Raw genomic sequence first — 11,716 nt, forward strand, 5'->3', positions numbered from 1 at the left:
GTACGCGGCGGCGATCCGCCTCAGGTTGGCCGTTTTCAGCCATTTTCGACCGGATTCGGCCAAACTTGCATTGGTTCCTGTGATAAAACACCCTTAGGGCCCTCGGTGGGCCGAAAAAATGCCGAAAACAGAAGCTTACCAGCGGCGGAGCTCTCTGGTGCGGTGGCTCCTCCGGCTTGACTCGCGATTTGGTGTTTTGCTCCGGTCAACATGTAGAGAAAAGAACGGCGGTCACAATGGTGTAAAAATTACATCGAACGGGGATCGGGAAGGGCCTCATCGGAGGCAAAAATCGAGAAAACTCGTGACGGCGCCGCTGGGCTTTGGCGGCGTTTTCTATCCAATTGGCTGGTTGTTTGGCTCCGATTTGGCCATAGGTGGGTTTAGAATCGAAATCCGAGCCAAGGAGAAAATTTTTACCTTGTTTGGCGGCCGAAAAGTGCTCTAGTGCGGTGGCGGGTGGCGGGTGGCGACGGTCAGTTCTCCTGGTGGCTGGGCGGTCTTCTCCAGCGAGGGCTCTGGTGACTAGGGTTAGGGTTTGAGTGTGGATGAGATTATTTATAACATTCCGCTTTTAATCTGAGCTCATCGCGATTTAATCTGGACCGTCCGATCGCGATAAAAAAGAAAATGAATCTGGACCGTTCATCGCAACACAATCTAGGTCGTCTGTGCGCAATTTAATCTGGGTCGTCCGTGCACGTGCGATCTGGGCCGTCCGTGCATGCGGGAATGGATCTCAGCCGTTCGATCGCGTGCACACGGATCGCTCACGTGGCTCTCTTCCACGTGGCCTCCCGCGTGGCCTCCCGCATCAGCGTCTCTGCCACGCGGCGTGTCCTGGTTGGTCGGGGCTGCTGACGTGGCGCAATTTTTCTAAATTGCGTTTTGACTCTCGGTTTTTTATTTTCTTTTCAAAAACACTCCAAGAACCCAAATTTTCACATCTTTTTTCCAAAATTATTTTCAATTAAATCTCAAAAATAATTTTATCCCTTTTTATTATTATTATTATTATTATTATTTCTATTTAATTAAATTAAACCAATTTAAAAACATATATTATTACATAATAAATTACAATAAAATTTAAAATACAATAAAATAATATATAAAAAATAATAATAATAAAATATATAAAAAGAAAAAAAAAAAATAATAATTTGGGGTGTTACATGAAGATTGGTAAAAAAAATCAAAAAAATAACTAATGGAGCCCTTACTTTATTTAAATACATTTAAAACTTGAAGACATTTGTTTAAAACTTATCACAACGAGTTTTTCAAAGACAACCTATGAAGACCTATATCCGTATCACTTTTTATTTTCATGCATAAGAGAAAGAGAAATAATAACTTTCCTTTCTACCCGCTTACTGGTACTCTTTGGGGTCCATAGTGGTGTCCCCCCTACTCGTGAACTCAATATCAAATTTTATAATTAACTGACCGTCCTCATACCTCGTCCGATAATGAGCGCCAAACATTCCATCGCTTCGATACTCTGTCTAGTATGAGGATGAACCATATCTCCTAAACCTTTCCGATAAAAAATTTTTCAGTCCCGTCCGACTGAGGTAACGTTCACGGTAGGGTTTTTTATGTACTGGGCCCGTCTGCCATTTTCCTAGGTAACTAGCAAGTCTTTCACATACATATTTTTATCAACAAACAACCAACAAACTCATACCAATATCTCATATCACATTCACAGATCAATTAAATTACATTAATGCTAATAGTATATAACTAAAATAACAAGATAAGTTGATAAGACTATTGACCTATAAATTAAGAACATGTACTATACGAAAATCAAGCAAGTAGGACAATACAAAAAAAATAAACAGAAAATCAAAACAATTATGAACTAATCGGTTCTGCCTCTACTAGTAAAATGTAATTATTTTTAGAATTTTTTAATTTTTCACAAAAATATAAAATTATACATCGTTAAACCTCAATTTACCGTAATAGAGAACAATGTGAGGGATTCTTACTCAGATCAGTGTTTCGAGACACCGAGCTATCTACTACCCTCCTAACGGGTACCAGGTTCCCTGAATTTTTTTCTGTGAAATTCAAAACACTAATCACATATTTAAAAATATCCAAAAAAAATCTAAAATCAGTGTTCAAAACTCATTTCGGCCAATTTTGGGGTTTTGGCACAGCAGCACCGCTGTGCTCCGACACAGGCTTTGCCGCTCACGGCGGCAATTCGACTCGACTTGGCTGATTTTGACCATATCTTTGTAGAAAAATACGTTAGGGGCCTTGGTTGGCTGGAAATCACAAAAAAACCGAACCTACCAGCGGGGGGAACCTTCAGGTACGGCAGCTCCGCCAATCCTCCTTCGCATCTGAGGTTCTTTCTTTGGCTACCCTACACAGAAAAGGATGGTGATCACAATAATCGAAAAATCACATGAAACAAGAATTGAAAATGGGCTCATAGAAGGAATTTTAGGGTTTTAGCCGCGACAGCTCTGCCGGGCTTTACTTGTAGTTTTCGATTCACCCGCCATCTCTTTTGCTCCAATTTGGCCACAAGGGTACTCAGAATTGAATTCCAAGCAGGTAGGAGGAATTTTTACCTTTTTGCTGTCGACAGTGGCTTCAGTGCAGCGGCGGTCAACGATCAACCTCCTTTTTCGACGTCTGATTCTTCTTCTCCGATGGGGTTGGTGGCTAGGGTTTAGGTTCCCGTGTGATGCGAAGTATTTATAACAATTTTGCATTGATATGGACCGTCCATCACAATTGATCTCAACTGTCCAATCACATCTAAGGGAGAAAAAAATGCGGACAGTCCACATGTGCGGGATCGATCCTGGGTCGTTCGATTGTGGGGCATGTGGATCGCCAGCGTGGCACCAACGTTAACACACCTATCCACGTAGCGCACTTCGGTTCGTTGAGGCTGGTGATTGGGCGATCCTACGTGGCCAAATTTTCTCTATTTGTACTTTAACTCCCTATTTTCAATTTTTCTTTCAAAAACACTCAGAACCTAAATTTTCACCCATTTTTCTCAAAATTATTTTCAATCTTGTCCCTAATTCATTTTTTTCTCAAAATTCTATTTAAATAAAAATAAATTAAATTAATTAATTACTTTAAATTAATAATTAAAGAATAAAAAATTTATCTCGTATAGTTTTTCGAGCCCGGGTATTACAACTCTCATCCCTTAAAAAAATTTGGTGTCTCAATTTGGTCACTCTCTCACTTAGTCAAATAGCTAGGGTCACTGGGCCCTAAAGCTTGATTCCAATTCCCAAGTGCCCTCTTCCTGCGTATAGTTCTGCCATAGGACCTTGATGAATGAAATTTCTCGATTGCGGAGTGCTCTACTCTTCTGGTTTACAATGCGTATAGGTACCTCCTCATAGGATAGATCCTCATAGAGTAAAAAAGGCTCATAGGACAGGATGTGTGATGGGTTTGAGTTGTATTTGTGTAGCATAGATATGTGAAACACATTATGAACCCTGGATAGCTCTGGAAGTAGTGTCAGTCTATAGGCAGTCGTACCAATCCGATATAAGATCTCAAATGGTCTGATGAACCAAGAATTTAATTTTTCCCTCTTGTTAAACCTATTGATCCCTTTGAAATGAGTGACCTTAACAAACACTTGGTCACATTTCTCAAATTCTAAATCCTTCATCTAGGAGTTCGCATAACTTTTCTACATGCTGTGAGCTGTCTAGATATTCTTTCTAATCTTAACTATCTTGGCTGTAGCCTCCTCCACAAGATTTAGACCGAATAATTTTCTCTCACCCAATTTTTTCCAATAAATTGGTGATCTGCATGAGTGGCCATACAATGCCTCATACAGATCCATCTAATACTTGTCTGACAACTGTTATTATAGGTGAACTTTATTAAAGGTAAGTGATCATCCAAATGATTCCCGAAGTCTAGAACACAAGCTTGGAGCATATCCTCGAGTGTGCGAATCGTCCTCATCTAATTGTCCATTAGTTTGAGGGTGGAATGCGGTGCTAAAGGACAATTTCGTTCCCATGACTTGTTGAAAACTAGACCAAAATTGAGAAGTGAACTTGGGGTTTCTGTTGGATACCATTGACACTAGAACTCCATGTAACTTGACTATCTCTCGGATATACATTCTTACTAGCTTGTCCAAGAAGTCAGTCATCTTGATAGCTAAGAAGTGAGAAGACTTGGTGAGCCAGTCGACAATTACCCAAATGGCGTAATGTCTTGAGTGTGTTTTAGGCAACCCTGTTACGAAATCCATTGTGATATATTTTCACTCTTGCTTCGGGATCGGTAATGGCTAAAGTAGTCTGTCTATACATTGATGCTCTGCTTTAACCTATTGACATACTAGACACTAGAAAATAGAGTTAGCTACCTCTCTTTTCATCCTACTCCACTAAAACTAGAATCGCATACTTTGATACATTTTAGTACTTCTAAGATGTATGACGAACTTGGAGCTATGAGCCTCTGTCATGATGCCCATTTTTAGTTCACTGTCATCTGGAACACACGCCCTGTCTTGAAACTTGAGCAATCTATCGGTAGAGATTCGAAATTTTGGATGTACTCCCTATTCTGCATCTTTCTTAAGGGCATCTATGGTGGAATCAGTTAATTAAGCTTCTTTTATTCTCTGAATTAATTTAGATTGGACAGTCAGGTTGGCCAAACATGTAACTCTCTTCAAGTCTTGAAGTCGTATCTGTTGTGCGACCCTTATTACCTTACATTCAGTAACCATTAGGTGAGCTAACATACCTGCATTTTTTCTACTGAACGCGTCAGTTACTACGGTGCCCTTGCTCGAGTGATACAAAATATTACAATCATAATCCTTAATGAACTATATCCAACACCTCTGACACATGTTCAGATCCTTCTTAGTGAATATGTGCTTCAAGCTCTTATGGTCAGTAAAAATCTCAAAAGTCTCTCCATACAGGTAGTGGCGTCAAGTCTTCATTCCATTCAAACTTAGCGTTATTCTTTATGAGCTGGGTCCAAAGAGCGGTTAGGCTGAAAAATCATTCTACAAACATGCAGTAATAACCTACTATTCCCAAAAAACTACAAATCTTTTTGACCGAGGTCAATTTCTCCCATCCAAGCATTGCCTCAACTTTTTTTAGGGTTCACTGATACTCCGTCCCTTGATATGATGTGTCTTAGAAAGATAGTATGCTCGAGCCATAACCCACATTACTCAATTTTGCATACTATTTCTTCTTTCTAAGAACTTGCAAAACTGAGTCAGGTGGTGAACATGTTCCTCTCTACTCTTTGAATAGATCATGATATCATCGATAAACACAATGACGAATTGATCCAAGAATTGTCTGAAAATCTTATTCATCAACTCCATAAAAATGACTAGTGTATTGGTTATTCCAAAGGGTATGACTAGGAACTCATAATGTCTATATCTAGTTCTAAAATTTATCTTGGGAATGTTCTCTGTCCTGATCTTTACCTAGTGATAACCTGAACTTAAATCTATTTTAGAGAAGACCTAGGCACCCTATAATTGGTCAAAAAGGTCATTAATTCTGGGGATGGGGTACTCATTTTTTATCGTGACTTTGTTCAATCTCCTGTAGTCAATACACAATTATAACATCCCATCCCATTTCCTTGTAAATGTGACTCTAGCACCCCAAAGAGATACACTATGTCAGATGAACTCACTGTCCTGCAATTCATTGATATGTTTTCTCAATTCTTTCATCTCGATACGGTTCATGCGGTAAGAGGTAACAAAGATAAGCTAAGTGTCAAACTGAAGATTTATGGTGAACTCAACTTCCCTGTCCATTGGCAATTCAGGTAGTTCGTCAGGAAACACATCTAAAAAGTCTTGAACTATCAGAACCTTTTGAATGCAAACTTCTTTCTTAGGTTTGCCATGTATCACGTCCGAGTTGGCTTCAGCATCCTACTGAGTGAGGTTGTAAGTTATGCTCTAGATAGGAGGTCTGACTTGATTCTAATTTTGCAGGCACTCTCTCGCGTAGTGTTGTGTACTCCAATATATATGACAAGTATTATTGAGACGATAGCAAGGTGAATTCCCATGATCCTTGCCACGGTGCTGGCAAGTCCTACCGCATCCTATTACCAGAGCTTGAGTCACTGGCCTAAGCCTCTTATCCTGCTGAACTAGTGTAGTGGGTGCTGGTCTGCGGTGTGAAACTAGGGGTCTGAGATTCCCCATTTGGAGAAAAGATGCGAAGGTTCCTCTCCACTAGCTGTGCCTTAGCCAGAACAACTGAGTAGGTACTAAGTTCAAATACGTACAATTACTGTCTAATCTCAAGGCGGAGGCCCCACTCGAACCATTTTGCCTCTATACCTTATCCATCATGCTCTTAGGGAATATTGGCCCAACTCTAGGAACCTTCGAGCATACTCCGACACAATCATATCACTCTGGACTAGGTGTGCAAACTCAATTTTCTTCAAATATCGAAGGTGCTCTAGGAGGTACTCTACATTGAAGGCTATCAGGAATTGTTCCCAAGTGAATGAAATAGGCAGGGTGGCCTGCTTGAGCTGCCATCAGGGTCCTGGCTCTCCCACAAGCATGTAGGTGGCAAGTATAATCTTCTGTTCAAGAACCACCCCAAGAGCCGCGAAGGCTTTCTTTATCTCAACTAATCAATACTCGGTCTCTTCAAAAGAGGATGCCCCTACAAAGGTGGATGAGTTTAATCTTTTGTACCTTTCAATATATTTTGGGTCCATCATGAGTGAAACTAGGTCTCATGAAAGAGGGACTGGATTATGGTGTAGTGGAACCGGGTGGTTCTGTGGCGGTGCCGGATGATATGGTGGAGGTGCTGAATTGTACTATGGTAGTGCCAGATGGTATGGTGGACGAATAAAATTGTATCGGGGTGGCTACGGATCTTCCCGCTGTAAGGGTATCTCAAATTATAGCAACTGGGGAGGGTCAAACAACTCCCTCCTTTCCTCCTAGGGCTACTGAGTAGAGATGAATCTCTCTAGTATCTCAAAGAGTTAGTGAATATTCTCTCGAAGTGAGCCATCCCAGGTTGCTCGGTTTAGTGAAGGTCTTCCTCTTCTCATTTTCTTGTACCTTATTTCATAAGAAAGGGTTGAACAATAGTTTATTTTTAGTGTTGTCAAGTCTTTGTGTAAGAAATAATTTCAAGAAATGCGGTTCTGATACCAATTGTAGAAGCTTGAAACTTAAAGGAAATATAATTAAATGCGAAAATAATTAATAGAATTAGGGTTTACATTCCTTACACAATAATTTTGAATACCCAATAGGGTTACAAGAATGTCTCTTTCTAAAAGATAAACAGAAATTAAAGAAATAAAATGAAAAACGAATAACTAAATATCATAGGATAACTTTCACTAACACTTGAAGAGTGTCTGGATAGTGAACTACTCACAACCCTCTTACTAATCGGGATTTGGATCTTAGTTCTCTTAATCTGAAATAGTTAATGAAAGAGTGAGTTACACTACCCTAGTAAGAATATCACATTAATCACATATACAGATAACTGAATATTGGTAAAAAATTAGAAAAATAATTAATAGATTACTTTATTTAAATACATTTAAAACTTAAAGACATCTTTTTAATACTTACCATAAGGAATTTTTCAAAGACAACCTATGAAGACCCATGTCCATATCATTTTTCACTTTCAAGCATAAGAGAAAGAGAAACAATAGCTTTCATTTCTTACTTGTTTACTGGTATCCCTGAGGGTCCATAGGGATGTCCCCCTTACTCGTGAACCCAATATCCAATTTTATAATTGACCGGCCATCTCCATACCTTTTCCGGTAATGGACACCAAACATTTCATCGCTTTGATACCTTGTTCAGGATGAGAGTGAACCATATCTCCCAAACTTTTTTAGTAAGAGATTTTTCAGTCACGTCCGACTGAGATAACGTTCACAGTAAGGTTCCCTATGTACCAGACCCATCCGTCTTTTTTTTTTTGGTAACCAGCAAGTCTTTCATATACAGATTTTTATCAATAAATAACCAACAAACTCATACCAATATCTCATATCACATTCACAGATCAATTAAACTACATTCATGCTGATGGTATACAATCAAAATAACTAGGTAAGTTGATAAGACTATTAAACTATAAATTAAGAACATATATTATACGAAAATTAAGTAAGTAGGACAATACAAGAAAGTAAACAAGAAATCAAGATAATTATGAACTAACCGACTCTGCCTCCATTAGTAGCCTGTAATTATTTTTACGATTTTCTAATTTTTCACAAAAATACAAAATTATACATCGTTAAACCTCAATTTACCGTAATGGAGAACAAGGTGAGGGATCCTTATTTGGATCGATATTTTGAGATATTGAGTTATCTACTACGCCTCCTAACGAGTACCAGGTTCTTTGAATTTTTTTTGTGGAATTCAAAACATTCGTCACATACCTGAAAATACCCCAAAAAATTTAAAATTAGTATCCAAAACTCATTTCGGCCAATTTTGGGGTTCCGGCACGGCAGTACCGCCATGCTCCGGTGCCGACTTCGCTATCCACAGTAATAATTACCCTAGGTATGGCCGGTTTTGGCTGTATCCCTATAAAAAAATACGTTAGGGGCCTTGGTTGGTTGGAAAATCACAAAAAAATTGAACTTACCAGTGGGGGGACCTCCGTGTGCGGCGGCTCTACCGATCCTCCTTCGCAGCTGAGGTTCTTTTTTGACTACCCTGCACAGAAAAGGACGATGAATATAATGATTGAAAAATCATGTGAAACGGAAATCGATAAGGGGCTCATTGGAGGGATTTTGGGGTTTTAGCCACGACGGCTCCACCGAACTTTACGCTTAGTTTTCGACTCACCTGTCATCCCTCTTACTCCGATTTGACCATAGGAGTACTCGAAATCGAATTCTGAGTGAATAAGGAGAATTTTTACATTTTTTGGCGGTCGGCAGTGGCCCGGTGCGACGGCAGTTGGCGGTCGGCCTCCTTCTTCGGCGTCTAATTCTTCTTCTCTTGCGGGGGCTGACAGCTAGGGTTTAGGTTTCAGTGTGATGCAAAATATTTATAACCATCCCACACTAATCTGAGCCGTCTATCGCGATTGATCTCGATCGTCCAATCGCGCCTAAGGGTGAAATGAATCTGGGCTGTCCACGCGCGCGGGATCGATCTTGGGCTGTCCGATCGTAGGGCAGGCATATTGCTAACGTGGCCTCCTGCGTGGCACCGACGTCAGTGCGCTTTGCCATGCGGCGCGCTCCGGTTTGTCGAGATTGCTGACTGAGCATTCCTACGTGGCTGAAGTTTCTCTATTTGTACTTTGACCCCCTGTTTTCAATTTTTTTTTTCAAAAACACATTCAGATTTCAAATTTTCACCTTTTTTTTCAAAATTATTTTTAATATCATCCCTAATTCATTTTTTCTCAAAATTTTATTTAAATAAAAATAAATTAAATTAATCAATTATTTTAAATTAATAATTAAAGAATAAAAAATTTATCTCCAATCGTTTTTCGAGTTTAGATATTACAATAATAGCTTTTTTTTTAGAGATGTACATAATCAATGAAGTGTGAGAAAACAAATAAATTATAAATAATCCATATAATATATAATTTTAAACTTGGTGATCAACAAAAAAATTTAAATAGAATAATATTATATATATACATGTAGTCAATTAAAAATTAATTTTATTGTTTAAAATATTTAAATTGGTAATTATATTTTACTTATTGTACACAATATTATTTTAAGCAAAAATTATATATAATTGTTTCATATATATTTAAATTATGATAAATAAATAACACTAATTAGTTAAGATTTTTTAATTAAAATAAAGTAAAATAAAAATTTTCCATTAAATTAAGATAAACTGTATAACAAGATTTTATATAGTCAACTAAAAATAAAATTATACTTTAAAAATAAATACTATAATAATTTTTTTATTATTTTAAAAAAATGAAGAATAGGTACATGACAATTTTTGGTATTCGTTATATATGTGTTTATATATATATATATATATATATATATATTTGTATTGATTTGCAGTTAAACATTCTACTAAACTAAATAAAAATTTATATTTGAAATTTATTTATTTTTATAACAAAGACAGAAGTCATTTGCATATTTTGGTCAATTTATTTATTGACAGGGCCGAGAGGGTTCATTAAACTAAAAATTGGCCGATCCAGACAAGCGGCTACAGAGAGGTTGTTGAGTTGAAAGCCTAATAAAACATTCATAAATACACACACACACACACATAGAATGTATACAAAGATCATGATTATTTGGGTTGCCGAGACCAGACTTACGATCCAATTATAAAGAGAATAGTATCTGGGTCGGCCTTTAATAATAAATAGTAAAGAATATAAGTCCTTTACTTTTAAAAAAAAAAAAAAAAAAAAATTAATCTTGATAATGTACTTGACAAAAATATTTGCTCTTAATTTATTTTATTTTCTACTTTACATAATTTAATAGTTTAAAAAAGAAGATTACAAATATACTAAATTATTATAATAAGTCTGTCTTTAAAACTATCTTGAGTGGTTTTGAGATACATATACAAGCATTAAAAACATTAAAAGAAACATAAATCAACGAACAATATAATTAATGTATAGCCACAATTTTCATATTTAGTCCCCTCCAGCCTCCCCCCACCAAAGAAATTTTGCAAAAGATTTAACACATCGCCAAAAGAAACTTTTAATTTGATACAAACAAAATCAACTTCAAGAACTTATACCCTAATCCAACTCGGGTGGTAATTCTTTAATTGGGTTGCATAGAAATTGCAATATCTAAATATATATATATGTACGTGGACCACCTGAATATTGATATAGCTATTAAATTCAAAGCAATAATTATTGAGAGAATATTATACATCACATTAGAAATTATTGAATACATTAAAGACAAATATTTTGAGTTCTAGGTTCAAAAAAGACACTAATTAATATACATGTAACAAAAAATATTTGTCATGAGAGAAATAAATGCAGTGAGTTCGAAAGGAGATGAACCCTTTTTTTTTTTTTTTTTTTTTTTGTTTTGCTTTCAAGTAATAAGTAAGATAAATTTACAAGGACAAGGTTATTATTTACAGGAATAAAGTGTAGGCAGAAGTTGTAGATCGCATACATACCATATTTGTTGGAATATGTATACGTAATGTATATAATAACAATAATCTGTCTACGAGCTTTCAATATTCTATGTATACGCTAATTATATTAATATGATTATATATATATATATATCCTGATAGATAGTAAACATGTAGATTAGTTTAAAAATTAATTAAAACATCGGACTCAACCTGAAAAATAATTTCACTTTGTATTCTCCAACTTGGATTGTCGATTTGCCCTCTAATTTCATATTTAGACAGACAAAGGTTATTTTCATATTTGAGTCTTTTTGAATCTATTCTTTTGCTTTCTTGAATATATCCGAAAGAGACTCAAATTAACCAGTATATATATATATATATATATATATATATATTATATCTAATTAGTTAAAATTCTCGCATGTGGAAATTGCATTATAGTTGATATTGAAATGACAAAATATAGCCACCTGCTAGGGTCCACATTTAATAATTGATTTTGCAATTTGATAAAAGGATGCGCAAGAAGTCACCATTATT

The sequence above is a fragment of the Carica papaya genome, chromosome 5, assembly GCF_054855325.1.
Source record: "Carica papaya isolate Zhongbai chromosome 5, ASM5485532v1, whole genome shotgun sequence".
Lineage (NCBI taxonomy): Eukaryota > Viridiplantae > Streptophyta > Magnoliopsida > Brassicales > Caricaceae > Carica > Carica papaya.